The 22,988-nt window shown below is 47.2% G+C and overlaps 2 long non-coding RNA genes across 3 annotated transcripts; one reads left to right on the top strand and one right to left on the bottom strand.

The window, feature by feature from the left end:
* Positions 1–8,844: 8,844 nt before the first annotated feature.
* LOC120698106 lies at positions 8,845–9,766 on the top strand. 2 transcript variants are annotated; one of them, XR_005684716.1, is made up of 3 exons: positions 8,845–8,859; positions 8,954–9,080; positions 9,501–9,766. It is a non-coding gene; the product is annotated as an uncharacterized LOC120698106 (long non-coding RNA). The 2 variants fall into 2 exon arrangements; XR_005684715.1 differs by having other exon boundaries at positions 8,847–9,080.
* A 5,860-nt stretch (positions 9,767–15,626) lies between these two features.
* On the bottom strand, positions 15,627–22,710 carry LOC120701289. The gene is made up of 2 exons (XR_005686027.1): positions 22,601–22,710; positions 15,627–15,883 (listed from the first exon to the last, which is right to left on the bottom strand). It is a non-coding gene; the product is annotated as an uncharacterized LOC120701289 (long non-coding RNA).
* Between the last annotated feature and the right edge of the window lie 278 nt (positions 22,711–22,988).

Here is a 22,988-nt window from a genome sequence, read left to right as displayed (position 1 = left end):
CGACTGGTGTGCTCTTCTTCCTTGGAGAGTGCCCAATCTCCTGGCAATCGATGAAACAGAAGGTTGTTGCGCTGAGCACTTGCGAGGCAGAGTACATTGCGGCGGTGACGACATGTTTCCAGGGAGTTTGGCTATGCTGCTATTGGCAGGGCTCACCGGAGAAGAAGCTCGGGCACCCGTCCTGATGGTGGACAACCAGTCCGCCATCGCCTTAGCAAAGAACCCCGTCCACCATGACCGGAGCAAGCACATCGACACCAAGTATCACTTCATCCGTGATTGCGTCGATGGTGGACAGATCAAGCTCGAGTATGTCGAGACAGCTCGACAGCTCGGGGACATCCTCACCAAACCACTTGGGCGCATTCGACTCACAGAGTTGAGGACCAAGATTGGAGTTGAGGAGATCAAGCAAGAGCAGTGCAATTAGGGGAAGAATTGATAGATAATTACCCATGCTCATGCTTGCTTTTTCCATGCCTAGTAGTAGTAGTAGCACTAGCTTGTACTCAGTCAAGCCTGCCATTTACTCTTGGCCGGCAAAGGACTGTTGTGCATAGTAGTCGCTGCAAGTTGAAGCATGGTAGCTGTAGATGGCTATACATGTAATAGTCATGGCTGCATTGTACTGTAGAGCAATGCATTGTAAATTCTCACTTTGACCGGTGTGTCTATAAAGAGGAGAGCAGCTGCAACTCAGAGTCTTAAGCAACTCCACTTCGTGTGCTCTTCCTGAGTCCTTCTTCTTCCTCTCATCTTCTTCCTTCACCTGCAAGCAAGAGGGTGTTGTGTGTGTGTGAGGGAGTGCCAACAAACTATTGGTCAATTTTCATTTGCATCAGGTCGTTGCATCCACATAATGGAAGCTCATGGGTAGTCAATGCTCCAGTATAGTATTTGATCGGTTAATTTCCCATGATTCCTTTTTTCGTGATGTTATGGTCTAATTGTGTAAAAAAATACACCCACATAGTTGACTTCATCAGCAATTACTTTTGTGTAGTACATTATCATAGATGAATAAACATCCATGAAAAAGCTTTCACAAAGATTATTTGCTATTTTTATTTTGACAATTAGATAAAAAGGTTGCTTGGAAAGTGGGAAGAAAAGAATTTTATTACTTCTTGGAAGGAGTAACCATAACCATAATATAGTGAATATGAAGCGGTTGTCCAAAATCCAATCTAGAGGTGCAGCTGGTTGGTCTTGAAGCAACGAGAACTTATTGAAATGGCACTGCATATTCAGATATTCTACCTGCGTTTTTATTAATGTACTTTCGAAGTCTTTGGAAGGATTAATCCTGAAAAGTATAGATAAAACAGTCTAAGTATTTTCCTCATATCTTCACAATGGAACATCTGAAATCTCATGGTGCAATTTTGCAGGAAAAATAATCATTATACTTCATTTGGCTGTTTCTGATAAAGATGATCCATGTTTCTCCTTTTTATTTCCAATTTTGTCACAATCTAATTGCAGGGTAGAATTGATGAAATGTTTGCAAGAAGCTGGTTCAGTTGCTATCTACCTCTTTATTTGGCAGTTTGATTAGTTCATTATTTGTTTGGTTCACCTTGCATTAAATAACATAAGTATACAACCACTAGCTAATTCATTTGCAGAGGTTCGTAGATGGGAGTGTTGGGTGATTGGCTGACTGACTGTGGAGGCGACAAGAAAAGTCTATGCCAATGGGGAGCTGAATCAGCATGGGACTCTCCTCGACACTGTTACCTTTGGACAGAGAAGAATGAGCGAGAGAGAGAGCACAGAAGCTCTGCTGAGTACATATGAAGTGGATAGATACATGGGCCTTATGGGCCTTGATATTCCTAACACCCCTCCTTCAAACTCAAGGTGGAAGCGGAGGATCTGAAGCATTGAGTTTGAGCAAGCGAAGTCGATGCTGCTCTCGAGTTTGTGCTTTGGTGACCAAATCTGTCAACTGCAGTTCTGATGGCACATACCGAAGAGCAATTGTTTTCTGATGACAGTGAGACCGAGTGAAGGAGGCATCAACACCAATATGCTTTGTAAGTTCATGCTTCACTGGATCATTGGCAATCTGTATAGCTCCAGTATTATCGCAAAGAAGAGGTGTGGGAGCATCAGAGGAAATTACAAAATCAGCTAATAACCATCGAAGCCATACAATTTCTGAAGTGGCAGTGGTAAGTGCTCGAAGTTCTGCCTCTGTACTAGACCGTGATACAGCCGTCTGCTTCTTAGACTTCCATACAAGAGGAGAAGAGCCAAGAAGAATGCAATAACTAGTGACAGAACGACGATCAGTCGGATCACTCGCCCAAGTGGAGTCGGAATAAGCATGAAGACAAAGCGGACTATCACGAGCATAAAAGCAAACACTGAGATGACGTCCCCCTCAAGCATCTCAGCACACGAAGCAAATGGCCAAAATGAACTGAAGTAGGTGCACTCACAAACTGACTCAATATATGGACTACATGAGCAATGTCAGGTCTGGTAACAGTGAGATAAACAAGGCTGCCCACAATATGCCTATATCATGAGGGATCCGCCAGAGGTGTACCATCAGTAGGACGAAGTTGCAAGTGAAGATCCATTGGTGTTGCAGCCGTCCGATTATCAGTAATGCCAGAACGAGTAACAAGATCTTGTATATATTTGGATTGAGAAAGGTAAAAACCCTTAGCAGAATGCAAGACCTCAATCCCTAAGAAATAACTGAGAGGACCCAAATCAGACATCTTAAATTGCTCACCAAGTTGTTTCTTGACATGAGAAATGTGTTCCACATCATCCCCCGTAATCAATATGTCATCAACATAGAGGAGAAGCAAGGTACGACCTCGTGAAGATACATGAATAAATAAAGCAAGATCATTATCACTCGGTGAAAAACCAGCAGCCCGTATCACAGAGACAAAACGCTCAAACCAGGCACGAGGAGCCTGTTTAAGACCATATAATGCACGATGAAGGTGACAAACATGTCCTGAAGGTGCATCAACACCTGGTGGGGGCTGCATATAAACTTGTTCATGTAAATCACCATGGAGAAAAGCATTCTTGACATCCATCTGAGATATAGTCCAAGAACAAGAAGCAGCTACTGCAATTAGAGTGCAAACAGTGGTCATATGAGCAACGGGAACAAATGTCTCATCATAATTAAGACCTGGAGTTTGCTGAAAACCTCTGGCGACCAAACGAGCTTTATATCTCTCAATAGAACCATCTGATTTGGTTTTGATTTTGAAAACCCATTTGCATGTGATAGGGACAGCATGTGACGGCAGTGGAACAAGATCCCAAGTTCCGGTACGATCAAGGGCAGCAAGCTCCTCAGACATAGCAAGCTGCCACTCTGGAATACTAGCTGCTTCCTGATAAGTGGATGGCTCAACAATAACAGCACTCACACAAGGAAAACCCAACTTCTCAGGAGGCTCAATAGTAGTGCGATCCCGTAGATGATATCGTGGACCAGCATGTAATTCATCAGAGATAGCACGTGACTCCTCAATATTGTCAGATCCATCTAAAACAGGAGCATCCGGACTGGCCGAGGAGGTAGGACTAGGCGTAAGCCCTGTGCGACGACGAGTGTACACACGCGTTATAGGTGGTTTAGAGGGCGGAGGTGGTGGTGGAGTGGATGTGGTGGAAGGAGTAGGATCATGAATAAGGGTAACAGGTGGTGGTGGTGGTGGTGGTGGTATGACATCATCACTAGATGAAATAGGAGGAAGAAAAAGAAATGATGTGGACTCTGTGGGAGAATATGAGGGCTGAGTAGAAGGGTTATAGAAGAAAGGACGATTCTCAACAAAAGTTACATCACGAGAGATACGCATGCGATGAGAGGAAGGATCATAACAATGATAACCCTTATGCTCTGGACTATAACCTAGAAAAGCACATTCAACGAACTGAGCAGTCAACTAAGTTCGCACACAAGGTGCAAGTAAGACATAGCAAGTGCACCCAAAAACTCGGAGATAGTCATAGCTATTATGTCATTTTCATTGATGACCATTCTCGATACACTTGGATTTACTTTATGAAACATCGATCCCAACTGTGTTCTATTTACCAGTCCTTTGCTCGCATGGTCCACACTCAGTTTTCCACTGCTATTAAAGTTTTTCGTTCCTACTCTGGAGGTGAATACTTGTCTTCAGCTTTTCGCCAGTTTCTCACCTCCGAGGGCACCCTTGCTCAGCTCTCATGTGCCGGTGCTCATCCTCAAAATGGTGTTGCTGAACGTAAACATCGCCATCTTATAGAGACTGCTCGCACACTTCTCATTGCATCTTTTGTGCCTTCTCATTTTTGGGGAGAGTAAGGTATCCAAAACATAGAGGTTAGAAGAATCCCTACGGCGATGACCAGTCCCAATCACATTCACTGTTCGACGGTCCTGAATGAAGCAAGATGACTCATCAAATCCAACAAAGCAGTTCATATCAGCTATTTGACCCACTGATAGAAGATTCATAGCTAGCTGAGGTACACAGAAAACATCAGGTATATAGAAATGAGGAGACTGAAGAGAACCCTGATGAGTAATATGACAGGCTGTTCCATTGGTTGTATTGATAGAACTACCATCAGTGACAGGCTTACAAGCTACCAATTTGGACCTGTCGGATGTCACATGGAAAGAAGCTCCTGAATCCAAAAACCAAGTCTCCGGAGCAATGTAACCTGAAGTAGCTGGAATAGCAATTGTATTGGTTGACTCTGACATGTTAAAGTACTAAAAACACTTATAGCAACGAATAGCTGGGGACCTCAATAGCAGAGAAGATGACCTGCAGCCTCCACAAAACAACAGTCCAGGGGCAAACAACAACAGGGGACCTTCTCTGTTCTCAGCCTTCGTGTGTAGCACCAGAGGAGCAGAAAGACAGCAGCAGAGGCAGTAGAAAGATGACGTGCTGCAGGCCTGCTGCTCCAATCCCGGCTGGCAGAAGCAGAGCAACGAGCCACAAAGGGGAGCAGCAGAGACAAACGGACACTAGCTGAGATGGACAGCTTGGAGAAGTCCAGCACAGCCGCCCCTCCCTCTTCTTCCCGCACAACAGGACAGGTAGCAGCAGACGAACTGTAGCCCGTCCACAGCAGAAATGCGAGGGACGGCAGTCAATCGGCGCAGACAGGAGGCACGAAGAGCAGACCCGCTGTAGGGTCGAGATGGCGGACTAGAGGGGGGGTGAATAGTCCTTTCTAAAACTAATTTCGCCGGCTAACCGAAACTTATGCGGAATTGAAACTATTCGCTTAGCCAAGACTTCACCCCTCTAACTATGACTCTATGGCACCTCCAAAAAGATCCTACACAAAACAAATGGAGTGCCAAGCTAGTAAGAGCTCTCCTAACAATTCTAATGCCAAGTCATACAAGCCTAAGCACTAGTACTTCACAAACCGGGGGAGCTCCTACACAATTCTAATGAGCAAAAGCACAAAGCCAAACCTAAGCTCACTAGATACTCAAGGACAAGGATACACAATCCAAATCCAAGAGCTCAACTTGCTTAGCTACACAATCTAAGCAAGAGCAACTAATTAATCTACACAAGCAAACTAGTTACACTAGGATCTCTACTTCTAGCTACACAAGCAAGAAGATGATTAGCAAGCTACACAAGCTAACTAATCACTAGAGAGCAACTACACAAGCACAAGATATAGATGAATGTAAATACAAAGCTTGTGATTTGGAGAATGCAAACCACCGAGAAGAGTAGACAAGATTGACACAGTGATTTTTATCCCGAGGTTCACTTGGTTGCCACCAAGCTAATCCCCGTTGAGACAAGCTCCAAGGTTGCCGCCGATCCTCTTGCTAGTGGTGACTCTCAAGTCACACTCTCCCACGTGGAGTGCTCACACCGAGCTCTAGCACATGATCCAGCCGAACCACTTGTTGCTCTTCACGTCTCGCTCAACTAGAGTTGCTCTTCGCGGCTCCCGCGGGGTGAGCACAATACCCCTCACAATCTCTTCTCCGGAGTACCGCACAATCTTCTTGCGGGCTTCAACGGAGCCTCTTGCCACCATGCCGTCTAGGAGGTGGCAACCTCCAAGAGTAACAAGCACACCGGCTTGCAACACGATCACCTAGTGCCACTTGATGCAATCTCTCAAAGCAATCGCACTAGAATCGCTCTCTCACTCGATCGGATGATTACTATCAAGTTAGAGTGAGTAGAGGGCTCTCAAGAACTCTCACACATGGACACCAAGTCCCCAAGGTGCTCAGCCCCCTCAAATGGCCGGCCACACCCTCTATTTATAGAGGGAGGCCCCAAACTAGCCGTTACACTCAAATCCCGTGAAAACAGAGTTTTCGCGGACTGTCCGCCTCACAGAGACCGGACCGTCCGCCATTCAAAACCAACGGCTAGAACTGCAATGATAATGTGTCAGAGTCGACCGTTAGAGCCCCGGGCGGACTGTCCGCACCCCTGGGGCGGACTGTCCGCGGTTCAAAACTTCGAACCAACCGATTTGCAAACGTCTCTGACTAAATCTGGAAGTGACCGGCGGACTGTCCGCTCCCTAGGGGCGGACTGTCCGCCGTTCAAAACGTGAGCACACATAGAAACCGCAGTGTTTCTGTCCTAGAATTTTCAGTAGGAGGCGGACCGTCCGCCCCCAAGGACTGGACGGTCCGCAGTTCATTTTGGACACCCAAGACAGAACTACCAAGTTTCTGCACCCGTTTCAGCTTTTAAAGGCGGACCGTCCGCCCCCATGGACCGGACGGTCCGCAGTTCATTTTGGACCACCAACAGAGCCAAAAACGGTTCTGTTCGAGCTCATCCGAGATAACGGCGGACCGTCCGCCCCCCTTGAGCGGACCGTCCGCAGGTATATTTCCAGCAGAAATGTACCTCGGTAAAACGGCCATAACTCTTAGCTCCGATGTCCAAATTAGGTGATCTTGGACTCTATGGAAAGCTAATTCAGAGGGCTACACAACCCAACTGAATACTTGATCCAAAACACAATGGATCAAAGCACTATTCCACTCCAAGAGACCACCTAATTTCCGGAGAAAATCAAAAAACATTTCTTGCTTCCCAAAGTTGATCAACATCAACTCCAACTCTTTCTCCTTTGCAAATGTGCCAACAACACCACGTGAACAACACCATGTGCATGTGTGTTAGCATTTCACAAATACTTTCAAAGGATTTTCACTTGATCTCACCACGCCACTCGATCCTAGCAACATCGCAATGTTAGATCGCTCAAGTGGCACTAGATGACCGATATGCAAACAAGTTTGCCCCTCTTGATAGTACGGCCATCTATCCTAAATCCGGTCATGAACTTCTCTACACAACCTTTGACCGGTGAAATGAAATGCCCTACAAGTCATACCTTTGCCTTGCGCATTCCATTTCATCTTCCCAAATGTTGATGCCACACAAGCACCAAACTCCATCAAGCCCTTTGATCATCATCATGAGTCAACACTTGGCTTGATCTTTCTTAAATGATATGATCCACTCCATATCATCACATGACCTCTTTGGTTCATCGATCTTGACCTTGCTCGCTCTTCACCGTTGTCTCGGTCCATCGGCGCCAAATCTTACCCAAGCTTCACCGCCTCGCGGTCCCTCGCTTGAAAGCCTTGACTTGCCCTTCTCCATTGCAACCGGTCCATCAAGCCAAGCCTTGTCTTGATCTTCTCCACTTTGGTCACATAACTCCATGTCATGTCTCATATGCAATGAGCTCCTCGATCACACTATATGAGCATAGCATCAACCCTTAGCCATTTCTCCTCCATGGCACATGTTGCTCATACTAGTGTCTATGTGTGGACTAATCTCCTGTGTATCTCAACATAAACACTTATTAGTCCACCTAAGTTGTCACTCAATTACCAAAACCAAACAAGGGCAACAAACACGGTCGCTCCGATCTATGTCCAGGTGAACCTCCCTGGTTAGGTCCCAAATGCGCAAGTAATCCAAGAGAACTTGCACAGTCAAAGCCCCTGAAATGTCCTGAGTCCATCGATCCTCATGCAGGCCTTGTGCTACTGTTCTCGATTGTCTAGCACGTGTAGTAACAGCATTAAAGAGGCACGGTGCAAGGTCTTCGATGGATTGCCCCTGTATCCACCGATCCGTCCAGAAAAGGGCCCTATGCCCATTGCCAATCTCAACGTAGATGGAGGCGGTGAACTTTGCCTGGACGACCTGTTCTTTGCTATCTGGGAGCGCGTGCCAAGGTCTTGCATTCTCAGACCGCCGGTGCTAGAGCCATTTCATCCGCAAGGCATAACCGAAGCGTTCTGGGAGCGCGTGCCAAGGTCTTGCATTCTCAGACCGCCGGTGCCAGAGCCATTTCATCCGCAAGGCATAACCGAAGCGTTGCAAGTCAACAATACCCAAACCTCCCAAATCGGACGGGCAACATACTCTGGGCCACGCCAACAAACAATGGCCTCCTTTTCTGCTTGGGCACCTCTCCAGAGAAAACCCCGTCTGATACCGTCGATACAACTAATCGCCCATGAGGAAAGGTTGAGCGCAACAGCAGTGTGTGTGGGTATTGCAGATAGAGTACTCTTAATCAACACTGTTCGGCCGGCTCTATTCATGAGGCCCGCTTTCCATGTAGGCAAACGGTTGGCAACCTTGTCGATCAAAGATTGAAAATCTGACTTGCTTAATTTTCGTAGACCGAGTGGGATGCCTAAATATTTAATGGGAAAAGCTGGACTAGCTCAGTTGGTTAGAGCGTGTGGCTGTTAACCACAAGCTCTGCTGAGTACATATGAAGTGGATAGATATATGGGCCTTATGGGCCTTGATATTCCTAACAGACACCACTGTGCAGGTGATCGATGCCATGCTTTGATGTGCTCATGATAATATTGGTGCTGCCGTGAGCCTGCTATTCATTTGGGTGATCCAATCTAATTATATTCCAGTTGGCTTTCTCAACTTGGCGTTTGCATATTGGGTTAACTGCAGAGGAAGCTCAGTAAGGAGTGGAACGCTGGTACTGCCGTGCCGCGGTGCCTCGTTCTGTCGCCGACGAGGAAGCTCGCTCAGTAGGTAAGCCCGTGAATGTGGTCCACAACGTTGTTTCTTAATTATATACTCAAACAAGGCATGCAAAGTTTAGGTAAATGCTGGTTGATTGTTGTGGCGTCAAATTAGTTACTTTAGGTTAAATTCACACACGTACTTCTAATTCGTTATATTCATTCTGCTAATTTACCGAATGATGAGTCTATGAGGCTTTTCTTATTTGGCATTTTTCTGTAATAATCATTTTTTTAGATTCATGTCCTGTTTTTTTAGTTTCTCTGCTCTTTGAAGTTTTTTTTACCTGAATTTAGTGGATATATGGTGCCTTTTTCAATTTCTCCAAAAAACTTGAAGTGTACATGGGGGGGGGGCATCGGATATGATCGCCGTAATAATCCTTTTACCGTTTTCTACAAATTCGTAATATAAATGACTTTTGCACAGGATTGGAGAGCAATGCAACGGAGCTTCTTGGTTGTTGATATACTAGCATCCGAGGCGAATGCATACCAGAAACTACTCCCTACTAACGTGAAACACTATTTTAGATGCATCACAGGAGAAGATATTAAATAGACTGTTTTATTAGTCAGTGATTCATGTCTGGAATTTTTGTTAATTATCTCCTTTTATGATTTATGGTACATTTGAATGAACTATTTTATGGTATAATTTATACTTCATATAGTATGGTTAGATAATTTTCACTATTTTGGGATATCAATCTTTGTGCTGTAGTAGAATTTTTTTTGCGCCCGTAGCAAGCACGGGCATAAATCTAGTATAAAAAAAAAATCCCAGCAGCTCAAAGGGAAGAGAATGGGAAGACACGATCCGAGCAGATCCGAACAAAATATTTGTCACGAAAGCGACCTAGATCATTCAACTGCACGAGGTGGCTCGTGCGAGCACCCCGCGCTATCCTAGCAGATCCGAACAAAATATTTATCGCGATCCACGACGCACGTTTTCTTTCCTATGTACTCCATCCGTTCTAAATTACAAGTCATTCCAAAAATCTTGGAGAGTCAAACCATCTCAAAGTTTGACCAAAAGTATAGAGAGAAACTTAAAGATTTATGACATCAAATATGTATACTATTAAAATATAACTAACAAAGAATCTAATGATATTTAATTGGTATCGTAAATGTTATTATCTTGGTGTATAAATTTGGTCAAATTTGAAAAATATTGACTCTCCAAAATTGTTGGGATGACTTATAATTTGGAACGGAGAGAGTAGTTTCTTCCAGAGAGAGAGAGAATGTGGCCCATACGTAATTGCGTAATCGTTTCCTTTCGTTAAGTGGAACTACAGGCCCACGTGCGACTTCCTTCCTTCCACAGAAATACGCGTACGACGTAGGCCAGTCGCGGTCGCGCCCCACGACTCGCCGTTGACACAATGTCCGTCCGGTCGATCGTCTGCCACGCACGTCGCCGGCGAACAAAGCTGTAGCCCACAAGGCGTCAATGCCCAGGAGACCACACACCACAGCGCACGACATTTCGTGGACGACGGTGCCGGTCAGCTAGCCGTGGCAGTGACGCGCAGCGCTCGCTCGCTCGCCACCCAGCCACACACGCACACCGCGCCCGGGCAGTGCGCGCGCGCGGTGTAGCACGAGGCCTTTCCGGGCGTCAAAGCCGCCGCAGCGCGATTACGGAGCCGAGGCCGCGCCACATTCCCCGGGGCTATAGATGGCCATTTGGCCCGATACCCATGGGGGCCCGAAGCCCGGTCCATATTAGCCTGACCCGAGCACGGCACGGGCCCGAATATAATTGGGCTCGGGCCGGCACGGGCACGATAGCCGGGCCGTGCTTGGGCCTCAATCCTGGCCCATGGACACGTCCAAGCACGGCCCGAAAAAGCCGGCCCGATCGGCCCAGCAAAAGAGCCGTTGGAGGCGCTGCCGGCCCAGCCCAGCGGAGCGGGTATGTAAATGGCGCCGGCCTCCATTCGCTCGCCCCGGCCTCCATTCGCCCGCCCCGCCCGCCCCGACCCCTCTCGGCCTCTCCGCTCCCCTCGCAGCCTCGCCTAACCCTAACCCTAGATCGAGCCTCTCCGCTCCCCTCCCGTCTCCGTCTCGATCTGACCGTCTTCTCCAACTCCGGTCGCCGGCTCGCCGCCGTTGGCCGTCCACTCTACCCTCTTCTCTTTGTTTTCCTGCCTACTTTTGCATCTTCACCGGTCGACTCGCTTTCTCAACTCAAATCCGTCCCCAAACACAGTCCTCCCTCTATAAATCTCGTAGATCCGGCCGTCCTCGATCTCGCCGGCGTCCTTGGTGCTCCGGATCTGGTAAGTCCCTAAACCCTAACATGTTTTTTTTCAGTTTTTTTGATTTCTTTCTCCTGTTCTGATATTTTTGACCTCTCTGCGCAGTTGCTCGGCCGATGCAAAGCCGTTGGGGTACCTGAGGGGGCTGGATCTGGGTCTTTGGACCCTAACCGGCAGCTCGGTTCCCTCGGTTTTGCCGGCCGACGCGAAGTCGTGACGCGCCGAAGGCCTAGCGTGCGGCCTGCCCTCCAGGCCATGGACGACGACGAGGGCCACACCATCAACGATGAGTTGCGGATGATGGGCCTGGAGGGCGACGACGAGGACGGTATGGAGGAGGAACGGGAGGAGCTTTTTGGTCGGCGTGGTAATGTGGAAGTAATCATGCCCCCTCCCCCTCCCGTTGGTGTTGGTGTTGGTGGTGCCGGTGCGGGTGCTGATGCTGGTGTAGGTGCCGGTGCTGGTGCCGGTGCTGATACTGGCGCTGGTGGCGCTGGTGGTGCAGCTGACGGTGCCGCGCCGGACTATGTCAGCCACGCCGGCGAGAAGCGAGGACGGCCCTGCACCTCCAAGGTGTGGGACGAGTACGAGAAGCTCTTCAAGCAGATCAATGGTAAGACCGTCAGGTATGGAGCCAAGTGCCTTCACTGCAAATCCATCCTTTCTGGCTTTTCTAGTAGCGGCACTGGCCATCTTAGTCGGCATCTTCTAACTTGCCGTAGTAAGAAAAAGAAGTCTGGAGCTCAGTCAATTCTTAGTTTTGATGCTGACGGTAGTGTGGTTTCCTGGGAGTACAGTCCTGATGTGGCTCGTACTCAATTGTGCCGTTTGATTGCAAAGCTTGATCTGTCTCTAGGGTTTGGTGAAACAAATGAGTTTAAAGAGTACATTCAGATTGCTCATAACCCTAGATTTACTCCTGTTAGTAGGCAGACCACTACTAGAGATATTGCCAAGTACTTTAGTGAACGTCGTGATGATCTTGTGAAGTACTTAAGCTCTAATTCTGTTAGCTCTGTTGGTCTTACCTCTGATATATGGTCTGGTAATGCTAAGGAAGATTACCTTAGTGTGGTTTGTCATTATGTTAATTCTGATTGGCAACTAGAAAAGAGAGTGTTGGGTCTCAGCCTTATTGATGTCAGTCACAGTGGTGACAACATTGCTGAGCGTGTGCACACTGTGATCTCAGACTTTGGCTTGACTAATAAGGTGTTCTCTATCACTCTAGATAATGCTTCTGCTAATGCCTCTGCTATGGAAGCACTGACACCTTTAATTAGAGGTTATATTGGTGATGAATACTTGCATCAGAGATGTGCATGCCATACAATTAATTTGATTGTTAAGTCTGGCTTGAAAAGGCTTAAACCTTACTTGGAAGCATTTAGGACTGCTATTTCATTTGTGAACTCTTCTAACCAACGCATTGCTGCTTATAAGTCCTACTGTATTGCTGTGGGTGTGAGGCCTAGGAAATTTCAATTAGACATGGATGTGAGGTGGAACTCCACCTATCTCATGCTTAAGCATCTTGTTCCTCACAAGCAAACATTTGGTGTGTTCATCCAAACCCAGTACCCCAGAGCAGAAGGTACTCCTTATCTCTTAACTGATGGACATTGGTATGTTGCTGAAAAAATTCTAGAGTTCCTTGAACTATTTTATGATTCTACTGTTGTCTTATCTGGTGTTTACTATCCCACTGCTCCACTTATATTGCATAATCTCATTGAAATTGCTGGACAACTTAAAAATTATGAAAATGACAGAATGCTTAGAGAGGTGGTAATTCCTATGAAATCTAAATACCTTAAGTATTGGAATGACATACCTCTGCTTTATTCCATTGCATTCATCATGGATCCTAGAGCTAAAATAAAAGGTTTTAGCAATGCTCTCAGGCTGCTCTCTAGTTTAACTGGTACTGACTATTATGCTTATTTTACCTCTGTGAGAGCTGCTCTGTCTGACATGTTTGGCAAGTATGAAAGCAAGTTTGGTTCTATTATATTGGCAAGGCCTACACATAAAACTTCTACTGGTAAGAAAAAAGCTCAATGGGGTAAGATCTTTGGTGATGGTTCTACTTCTACTACTTCTCCTGGGTCTGGTCTTGGCAGTGTTGGTGCTGGTGGCTCTTTTACTGTTCCTCTTGGTAGAAGGACATCTGCAAGTGCTTTGCTGCAAGCAGCAAGCACTGGTGGTACATATGGTATTTCTTCTGAACTTACTGCCTACCTAGATAGTGACACTGTCAACCAATTTGATGATGATTTCAACATCTTGACCTGGGGGCATGAGCACAAACAGTCTTATCCAGTACTTTCTATCTTAGCTAAGGATGTTTTAACTGTGCCTGTTTCTACCATCTCTTCAGAATCTACCTTTAGTCTAACTGGCAGGATCATAGAGGAGAGGAGGCGTCAGTTGAAGCCAGAGATGGTAGAAATGCTCACATGCATCAAAGACTGGGAGGCTGTAGATGAAAGAGCTCAGCACATGGTGGAGGATGGAGACCTGCAGGCAGTTTATGAAGATCAGTACCTTGATGAAACTCCAGCACAAGCTGTTGTGTAATAGGATAGTTTATTTGCACTGCATGACTATGAGGTTAACTTAACACTGGAACTTGAACTTAATGAGCTGGGCTGTACTCTTTTTTCCTATCTAGGGTTTTCTCACGAGGTGTGAGTTTTTACCTAGATAGGTTTTTAATGAGGCAGCCATTGCACAAAACAGCTCATCCTTGATATTTTGTTGATTTCTGTCATTTTTTGTTACTCAAGATGAATTGATCTGTTGAATGAGTCATGTTGCGATTTTAGTGCCTAGCCTCGTGCCTGGGCACTTGGGCGGCACGAGCCCGGCGGGCGGCACGGCACGGCCCGAAAGGGTTTAGTGCGTGCCTGGGCCTCAAGTCCGGCACACTGGGCGGCACGGCACGGCACGAAAGTCTTTTCGTGCCCAGGCGTACCGTGCCTAATCGTGCCGTGCCTAGACGTGCCTGGACCGGGTCGTGCTGTGCCGCCCATTTGACCATCTATACCCGGGGCGCAGCCGCACGTTTGGCCCTACTACTCATTTTCATTCCACCGCGACCACGAGGAACGGGCCGGGACAAACGAAGCCCGCGCGCCCTAGAAATCCCCCGACAGATTGTTCGACGGGCCGATCCCGCGATCTACTAGCTGCCTAGCAGCTACTCCTACGCCCATCATGTCCGGCGGGTCGATCGTCTGCCACGCACGTCGCCGCACGCGGTACGTGGCGCGGCGCCGTTGGCCCACTGCCCTCCGAACAACTTGCATGGCCGGCGGGGGCTGGGCTGACAACCACACGCCCTCCAGGCTCCAGCCATGCAGCATGCACATACCTCCGTGTAGTGCCTGCGCACTGTCCGAGATCACATGTTCGATTCCTTACAATGACGCGTTTAAAAAAAATTCTCTGCGTCACAAAACTTTTTAGAGAAAGAAAAAAAAGGAGGAAGAAGAAGAACACCAAAGCCTTCTCGCTCGCGAGAAAAACTGGATGGATCGAAGAGGATATAATAAATAATAATCTAAAGAGGCCGCACGTGCAGGAGAAAAAGAAGGGCTGCACTAAACGCGAGGTGTACCAGCAGGTGCGACGACACACCACCCTCGTTTTCCTTTTGCAAGTTGGCCGAGGCCCCCAGAAAGGAGAGGGGGCGCTAGATTCGATCGTGAGAAGATCTCGCGGCTGTGACAACCCGGCAGGCTCCGATCGCCCGCTGGGGCATGGCGTGCCGCGCGGCTTGTATGCTAGCGTGCGCTGCCTCGCCTGCGGGGGCGGGCGCAGGGAAAGCCGCGCGCGCAGGTGTGTGGGCGTGTGCTCGCGGCCGGCCCGCCGAAGGCCGGGTAAGATCTCGCGAGATCGACCGGAGAGAAAAGAAAAGGCATGCTGCTGGGCGGGGGGAGCAGCGCGGCTGGGTGCATGACAGTGGCGTGGGCCCCGGCGAGTGGGGATGCGGGGGACGCCGGCGCGGCTACCGAGGAGGATTTGGTTCCTCCGTAGATTGCAGGGCACATGCGAGCTGGGTGCGGTGCTTTCCGGTGGTTGCGTTGCGCGCGCGCCCGTGTGGCGCCGCGTGACGTCACGCCCGGGGACACGGAGAGAGCGAAGCGATGGCATCATGCGGCGTGGGCCCGCCGGCCGGGTCGAGGTCGACGGATCGACCGCTACGCACCGGGGCGGGGAAGCTGTGAGAAACCCGGGCTTTTTGCCTGTGTGCTCTTTTTATACTGGTGCTTTTTCCTAGTTTTTTTTGAACGTCTCTCATCTGGGTACAGCTGTAGCATCTGTTCATACACGCACGCACGCACCACCCTACACACGCACACCACACTCACACCACACGTGTACAAGCAGACCTACAACTACACACAGATATGAAGACCGCGTCCTTCTGGGAATCACCGGAAACCCCCAAGGCTCCGTAGGCAACGGGCGCGTTGCAGTCCCTTTGTGGCACCACGCGTGAGAGGCAAACGCTTGGAATCCATCCAAGCGGAGACTATACTGTTGGAGTAATGGGCTTGGCCCATTTATTCTAAAGCAATAAAAGAATTTAAAGCCCACTATTAATGCTAGGGAATCAATGTTTAATTCCGTACCGGGAATTGAGGAGGATCTCAACCGACTTAAAAGGTGGACTTCTTGTACACCACTTGTGAAGCCGGTAAGAGGAGGACGGTGAACCACACGCGCGCGCGCGCTCGCTCGCCTCGCCGGGCCGGGCCGGGCCGGGCCGGGCCGGGCCGTGGCCGTGGCCGTGGCCGTGGCCGTGGCCGTGGCCGAGGCCGAGGCCGAGGCCGAGGCCGAGGCGCGGCGCGGCGCGGTGGGATGTGATGGCTATTTTGCCGTTGACAACAATTAATCGTGCGATTAAACGTGCAATTAAATCTGTAATTAATGGCCATAACCGCATCACCTAAATGACTCTGATGGTGTCCAGGTTCAACGAACCTGAGCACCTGAGTCACTATATAAGGAGTGCCATGCCCCTCATCCATCCTGCACCAGAGCACTGAGGCAACTCGGCTCCTCTCTTCTCCCTCTCCAGTTGCAACAACTGAGTTCCCCAACGCTAATCTCTGCGCGCACAGAATTAGCGTGAGCAGGCCTCCGAAACCTTAGCGTGACTCAGGTTTTTGGGTAACGCTTTAGCGTGACTGCTCAAAAATACTAAGGCTTTGCCCGATTGTACGACTACTTCCTGGTGGACGAGCCGAACAACTACGTCGACTACATTCTGGTGGCCGAACGACTACGTCGACTACATCTTGGTGACCGTTCGTGGGACTGCACTGCGAACATCTTCCTGCACCGATTTAGTTCGACTATTTCGACTGAGGCCAACCGAGTAGATGTCTACTCCAGTTGGTAACAGCGCAGCCAATGCCTCCGGCAACGGCCCCGCTTTAGGGTACTCCCTAAAACTTTGGTTATTTATATTGTTTATGCTTATATGTGTGATAAGTATAAACATGTTCACATGTTTACTTTTACTCCTTAAAGTCATAGAAATATTGCTAGTTTATACATCTAATTTTGGAATTAAAATATACCGAAAATTGCCTAGATTTCTAACAATCCAAAAACCTGATTCTGTTAATAGGCTTTCGGTATCTAGCTTTGCTGCATCAATCAAACCATCACCTTTTGATGGTTCAAATTACAAACGTTGGCAAGAGCGGCTTATACTGTGGTTAACACTATCGAGAGTGATCCATGTGAAAGAGGGTAAGCCTGAACAATTCTCTCCAGAGGAAGGGAGTGCGTTCGATGAGGCTGATATCCTCTTTCGAGGCTTGATCATTAGTGTTCTCGGTGATAACCTGGTGGATTCTTATATCCGGCTGCCAACTGGCAAAGCTTTGTGGGATGCTCTTGAGGCTCAATATGGAGTATCTGACGCCGGGAGTGAGTTGTATATCATGGAGCAGTTCCTTGAGTACAGGATGGTCGAAGACCGTTCTGTAGTGGAACAGGCTCATGAAATACATACTCTGGCAAAAGATCTCAAAAATTGCAGCAAAGAGTCCCCATGTGTGTTACCCAATAAGTTTGTGGCTGGAGGTATAATCTCTAAGCTGCCACCTTCTTGGAGGGACTTTGCTACTTCTCTAAAACACAAGAGACAGGAGTTCACAATAGATGGACTCATAGGGACTCTTGATGTTGAGGAGAAGGCGAGAGCAAAGGACATACGTGGGAAAGGAGTTGTTGGTGCTTCAAGTGCCAATCTTGTTCAGAAGAACAACTTCAACAAGAACAAGAAAAAGCCACCGCAGAACCAACCAAAGACTAAGAAGACAACCACTTTTAAGAAGAAGAAGAAGACGGGAGCTTGCTATGTGTGCGCTAGTACGGATCACTTTGCTGCAAAGTGTCCGAACCGCAAAGGCAACAACTCCGCCAACATGGTTATTAGCGAGCCTGGAGGAACTTCGGGGTACGGTAATTTATTACCTACTGTTCTTTCAGTCTTTGGTTCACCCGAGTGGTGGGTTGATACTGGTGCTAATATTCATGTTTGTGCTGATGCTTCTTTGTTCTCTTCTTACCAGACCGGCGGGACTTCCTCCTTGCTGATGGGGAACGGATCACATGCGCGTGTTCTTGGTGTTGGTACGGTAAATCTGAAGTTTACTTCGGGGAAGACCGTGCAGCTGAAGAACGTGCAGCATGTCCCCACCATCAAGAAGAATTTAGTCAGCGGCTCTCTACTGTGTAGAGATGGTTTCAAATTAGTCTTTGAGTCCAATAAATGTATCTTGTCTAAGTTTGGTACTTTTGTTGGAAAAGGTTATGAAAGCGGAGGTTTGTTCCGTCTTTCTTTGTCAGATGTTTGTAATAAAATTGCATACAATGTTATTAACGTTGATGAAACAAATGTTTGGCATTCGAGGCTTTGTCACGTTAATTTTGGTTGTATGATGCGCTTAGCTAATTTGAGCTTAATTCCAAAGTTCACTTTTGTCAAAAATTCTAAGTGTCATGTATGTGTTGAATCAAAACAAACTCGTAAGCCTCATAAGACCGCGGAGGCAAGGAGCTTGGCACCCTTAGAATTAATTCATTCCGATTTGTGCGAAATGAATGGAGTGTTGACAAAAGGTGGTAAAAAATATTTCATGACTTTGATTGATGATAGTACTAGATTTTGTTACATCTATTTGTTGAAGTCAAAAGATGAAGCTTTACACTACTTTAAAATCTATAAAGCTGAAGTAGAAAACCAACTTGAGAGAAAGATCAAAAGAGTTAGGTCAGATCGTGGTGGCGAGTATTTCTCAAATTTATTCACTTTATTTTGCGAGGAACATGGTATTATTCATGAGAGGACGCCTCCCTATTCACCTCAGTCAAATGGGGTTGCCGAAAGAAAGAACCGCACTCTAACGGATTTGGTTAACGCCATGTTAGATACAGCGGGACTTTCCAAGGAATGGTGGGGTGAGGCTATATTGACTGCATGTCATGTCCTAAACCGTGTTCCTACAAAGAATAAAGAGATAACTCCTTTCGAGGAATGGGAGAAGAAAAGGCCAACACTGTCATACTTACGTACATGGGGTTGTTTGGCAAAAGTGAGTGTGCCAATAACCAAGAAACGTAAGCTTGGACCTAAAACTGTGGATTGTATCTTTCTAGGTTATGCTATTCACAGCGTTGGATATAGATTTTTAATAGTGAAATCTGGAGTACCTGACATGCATGTTGGTACTATAATGGAGTCCAGAGATGCTACATTTTTTGAAAACATTTTTCCCATGAGAGATGAAACAAGTTCATCTAGGCAAGAGTTCATCAAGGATGATGGCTCTGCTGAGCCGATAGAACACAATGAACATACACTTGTAGAAAATTCTGAGGAGGATAACAATGATGCTCCGAGAAAGAGCAAGAGACAAAGGACTGTAAAGTCTTTTGGTGATGATTTCATTGTATACCTCATAGATGATACACCCAGAACCATTGAAGAGGCATATTCATCTCCTGATGCTGACTATTGGAAGGAAGCAGTAAGGAGTGAGATGGATTCTATTATGTCTAATGGAACCTGGGAGGTCGTTGAACGTCCTTATGGATGTAAACCGGTTGGATGCAAGTGGGTGTTCAAGAAAAAGCTTAGGCCAGATGGTACTATTGAAAAGTACAAGGCTAGGCTTGTGGCCAAGGGTTATACACAAAAAGAAGGAGAAGATTTCTTTGACACTTATTCACCAGTTGCCCGATTGACCACAATTCGAGTGTTACTTTCCTTGGCAGCCTCTTATGGTCTTCTCGTTCATCAGATGGACGTTAAGACGGCTTTCCTCAATGGAGAGTTAGAAGAGGAGATCTATATGGATCAGCCGGATGGGTTTGTATCAAAGGGTCAAGAAGGAATGGTTTGTAAGTTGTTAAAATCTTTATATGGTCTCAAGCAAGCGCCTAAGCAGTGGCATGAAAAGTTTGATAGAACTTTGACCTCTGCCGGCTTTGTTGTGAACGAAGCTGACAGATGTGTGTACTATCGCTATGGTGGGGCTGAAGGAGTGATTTTGTGCTTGTATGTGGATGACATACTGATCTTTGGCACTAGCCTTAATGTGATTAAGGAAGTCAAAGAGTTTTTATCTCAAAATTTTGAGATGAAGGATCTGGGAGAAGCTGATGTTATCCTTAATATAAAGCTGGTAAAAGAGATCAATGGTGGGGTGATTCTTACACAGTCTCACTATGTGGAGAAGGTGTTAAGTCGCTTTGGTTATAGTGACTATAAACCTGTCTCAACACCATATGATGCCAGTTTAATTCTTAGAAAGAACAAAAGGATAATGCGAGATCAGCTGAGATATTCTCAGATCATTGGTTCATTAATGTATTTAGCGAGCGCTACAAGACCTGATATCTCGTTTGCTGTAAGCAAACTGAGCCGGTTTGTTTCAAACCCGGGAGATGATCATTGGAAGGGTCTTGAAAGAGTAATGCGCTATCTGAAGGGGACAATGAACTATGGAATTCACTACACCGGGTACCCAAGGGTACTAGAAGGGTATAGTGATTCAAATTGGATTTCTGATGCTGATGAGATAAAGGCCACAAGTGGATATGTGTTTACACTTGGTGGTGGAGCTGTTTCCTGGAAGTCTTGCAAGCAGACCATCTTAACGAGGTCAACTATGGAAGCAGAACTCACAGCATTAGATACCGCCACTGTTGAGGCTGAGTGGCTTCGTGAGCTCCTTATGGACTTGCCGATAGTTGAAAAACCGTTACCGGCAATCCTAATGAACTGTGACAATCAAACGGTAATTGTCAAGGTGAATAGTTCAAAGGATAACATGAAGTCATCTAGACATGTGAAAAGGCGGTTGAAATCTGTCAGAAAATTGAGAAACTCCGGAGTTATAGCCCTGGACTATGTTCAGACGGCTAAAAATCTGGCAGATCAGTTTACAAAGGGTCTTTCACGAAATGTGATAGACAATGCATCTATGGAATTGGGCTTGAGACCCACGTGAGTCATTCTATAGTGGAAACCTGTCCTATGTGATCGGAGATCCCGTGAATTAGGATGGTGAAACAAAACTAAAGTCTGACTGTGAGAAGAGAACCTTTGTGAAAAGGGCTCATTCCGTGTATAAGGTGCATTTCTCTTCTAATCTGTATGGCAGGTTGGTCTATACCTTAATGTGTGCCAGGTGGTTTCTTTTAAACAAATGAGTTGTTTTCTTGAAACAAAAGATGTTGTCCTACAGAACATCTGAAAGGAACACACCTATATGAGTTTGACCACTGGTCATGGTCTATGAGAATTGGGTATTCTCTAGAAACTCATGAAGGGCCTGGAGTATGACTTATAAGCTCCAAACCGCGGGGATGCTTTTGCAGCCTAGTACCAGTGTAGGGCTCTGGTCAAACTTGTTTGCACAAAACTGGCAATTCAAGGCATAGTCCATTGCACAGTTGTGAATAAGTGTAGCCTTTGTCCTAGATGGAAGTTCAACTTAACAGTCTCTGTCGAATACTGGTATATCAAAGAGAGAATGAGGGTATTTCTAGTGTGGCTTGAATTTCTTGGTGGGGATTGTTGGAGTAATGGGCTTGGCCCATTTATTCTAAAGCAATAAAAGAATTTAAAGCCCACTATTAATGCTAGGGAATCAATGTTTAATTCCGTACCGGGAATTGAGGAGGATCTCAACCGACTTAAAAGGTGGACTTCTTGTACACCACTTGTGAAGCCGGTAAGAGGAGGACGGTGAACCACACGCGCGCGCGCGCTCGCTCGCCTCGCCGAGCCGGGCCGGGCCGGGCCGTGGCCGTGGCCGTGGCCGTGGCCGTGGCCGTGGCCGTGGCCGTGGCCGTGGCCGAGGCCGAGGCCGAGGCGAGGCGAGGCGAGGCGCGGCGCGGCGCGGCCGGCCGGACGGGCGGTGCGGCGCGGCGCGGCGCGGCGCGGTGTGATGTGATGGCTATTTTGCCGTTGACAACAATTAATCGTGCGATTAAACGTGCAATTAAATCTGTAATTAATGGCCATAACCGCATCACCTAAATGACTCTGATGGTGTCCAGGTTCAACGAACCTGAGCACCTGAGTCACTATATAAGGAGTGCCATGCCCCTCATCCATCCTGCACCAGAGCACTGAGGCAACTCGGCTCCTCTCTTCTCCCTCTCCAGTTGCAACAACTGAGTTCCCCAACGCTAATCTCTGCGCGCACAGAATTAGCGTGAGCAGGCCTCCGAAACCTTGCTCGCCTTGAGATCCTGCACGGGATAGGCGGGCAATCAGGTTTTTGGGTAACGCTTTAGCGTGACTGCTCAAAAATACTAAGGCTTTGCCCGATTGTACGACTACTTCCTGGTGGACGAGCCGAACAACTACGTCGACTACATTCTGGTGGCCGAACGACTACGTCGACTACATCTTGGTGACCGTTCGTGGGACTGCACTGCGAACATCTTCCTGCACCGATTTAGTTCGACTATTTCGACTGAGGCCAACCGAGTAGATGTCTACTCCAGTTGGTAACAGCGCAGCCAATGCCTCCGGCAACGGCCCCGCTTTAGGGTACTCCCTAAAACTTTGGTTATTTATATTGTTTATGCTTATATGTGTGATAAGTATAAACATGTTCACATGTTTACTTTTACTCCTTAAAGTCATAGAAATATTGCTAGTTTATACATCTAATTTTGGAATTAAAATATACCGAAAATTGCCTAGATTTCTAACATATACAACAGGGAACTACTGTTCCGGTGGGAAAATCACGAGTTCGAGCGCGCTCGAACCGTGACCGGCGGCCTCCACACCCGGAGGTCTCGCCACCCGAGCTACGGCTCGGTCCCACTTTTTCCTAGTTAGGTATGGAGTCGAAGGAAGTCGGCGAAAGAAGTTTTTTAAATTACTTTGAGATAACATAATATCACAGTTTGTGATTGAATTGTTGTTGATAACTTGATATTTTTTTACTTACTTAACGTCGCTGAGGGACGTCTGCCCCCTTCTTAACCATTTCATAACCTAGCTTGGTATTGGAGTGGCATATACGCAGTGATGCTTAATTGACATTTAGTTTTGGATCATATGCTATTAGTTGTGTGATTGTCTGATAGAATGT

This window comes from Panicum virgatum, chromosome 3K (assembly GCF_016808335.1).
Source record: "Panicum virgatum strain AP13 chromosome 3K, P.virgatum_v5, whole genome shotgun sequence".
NCBI lineage: Eukaryota > Viridiplantae > Streptophyta > Magnoliopsida > Poales > Poaceae > Panicum > Panicum virgatum.
Note: the sequence above shows the minus strand (reverse complement) of the source record. Positions and strands in the feature narration are given on the sequence as shown.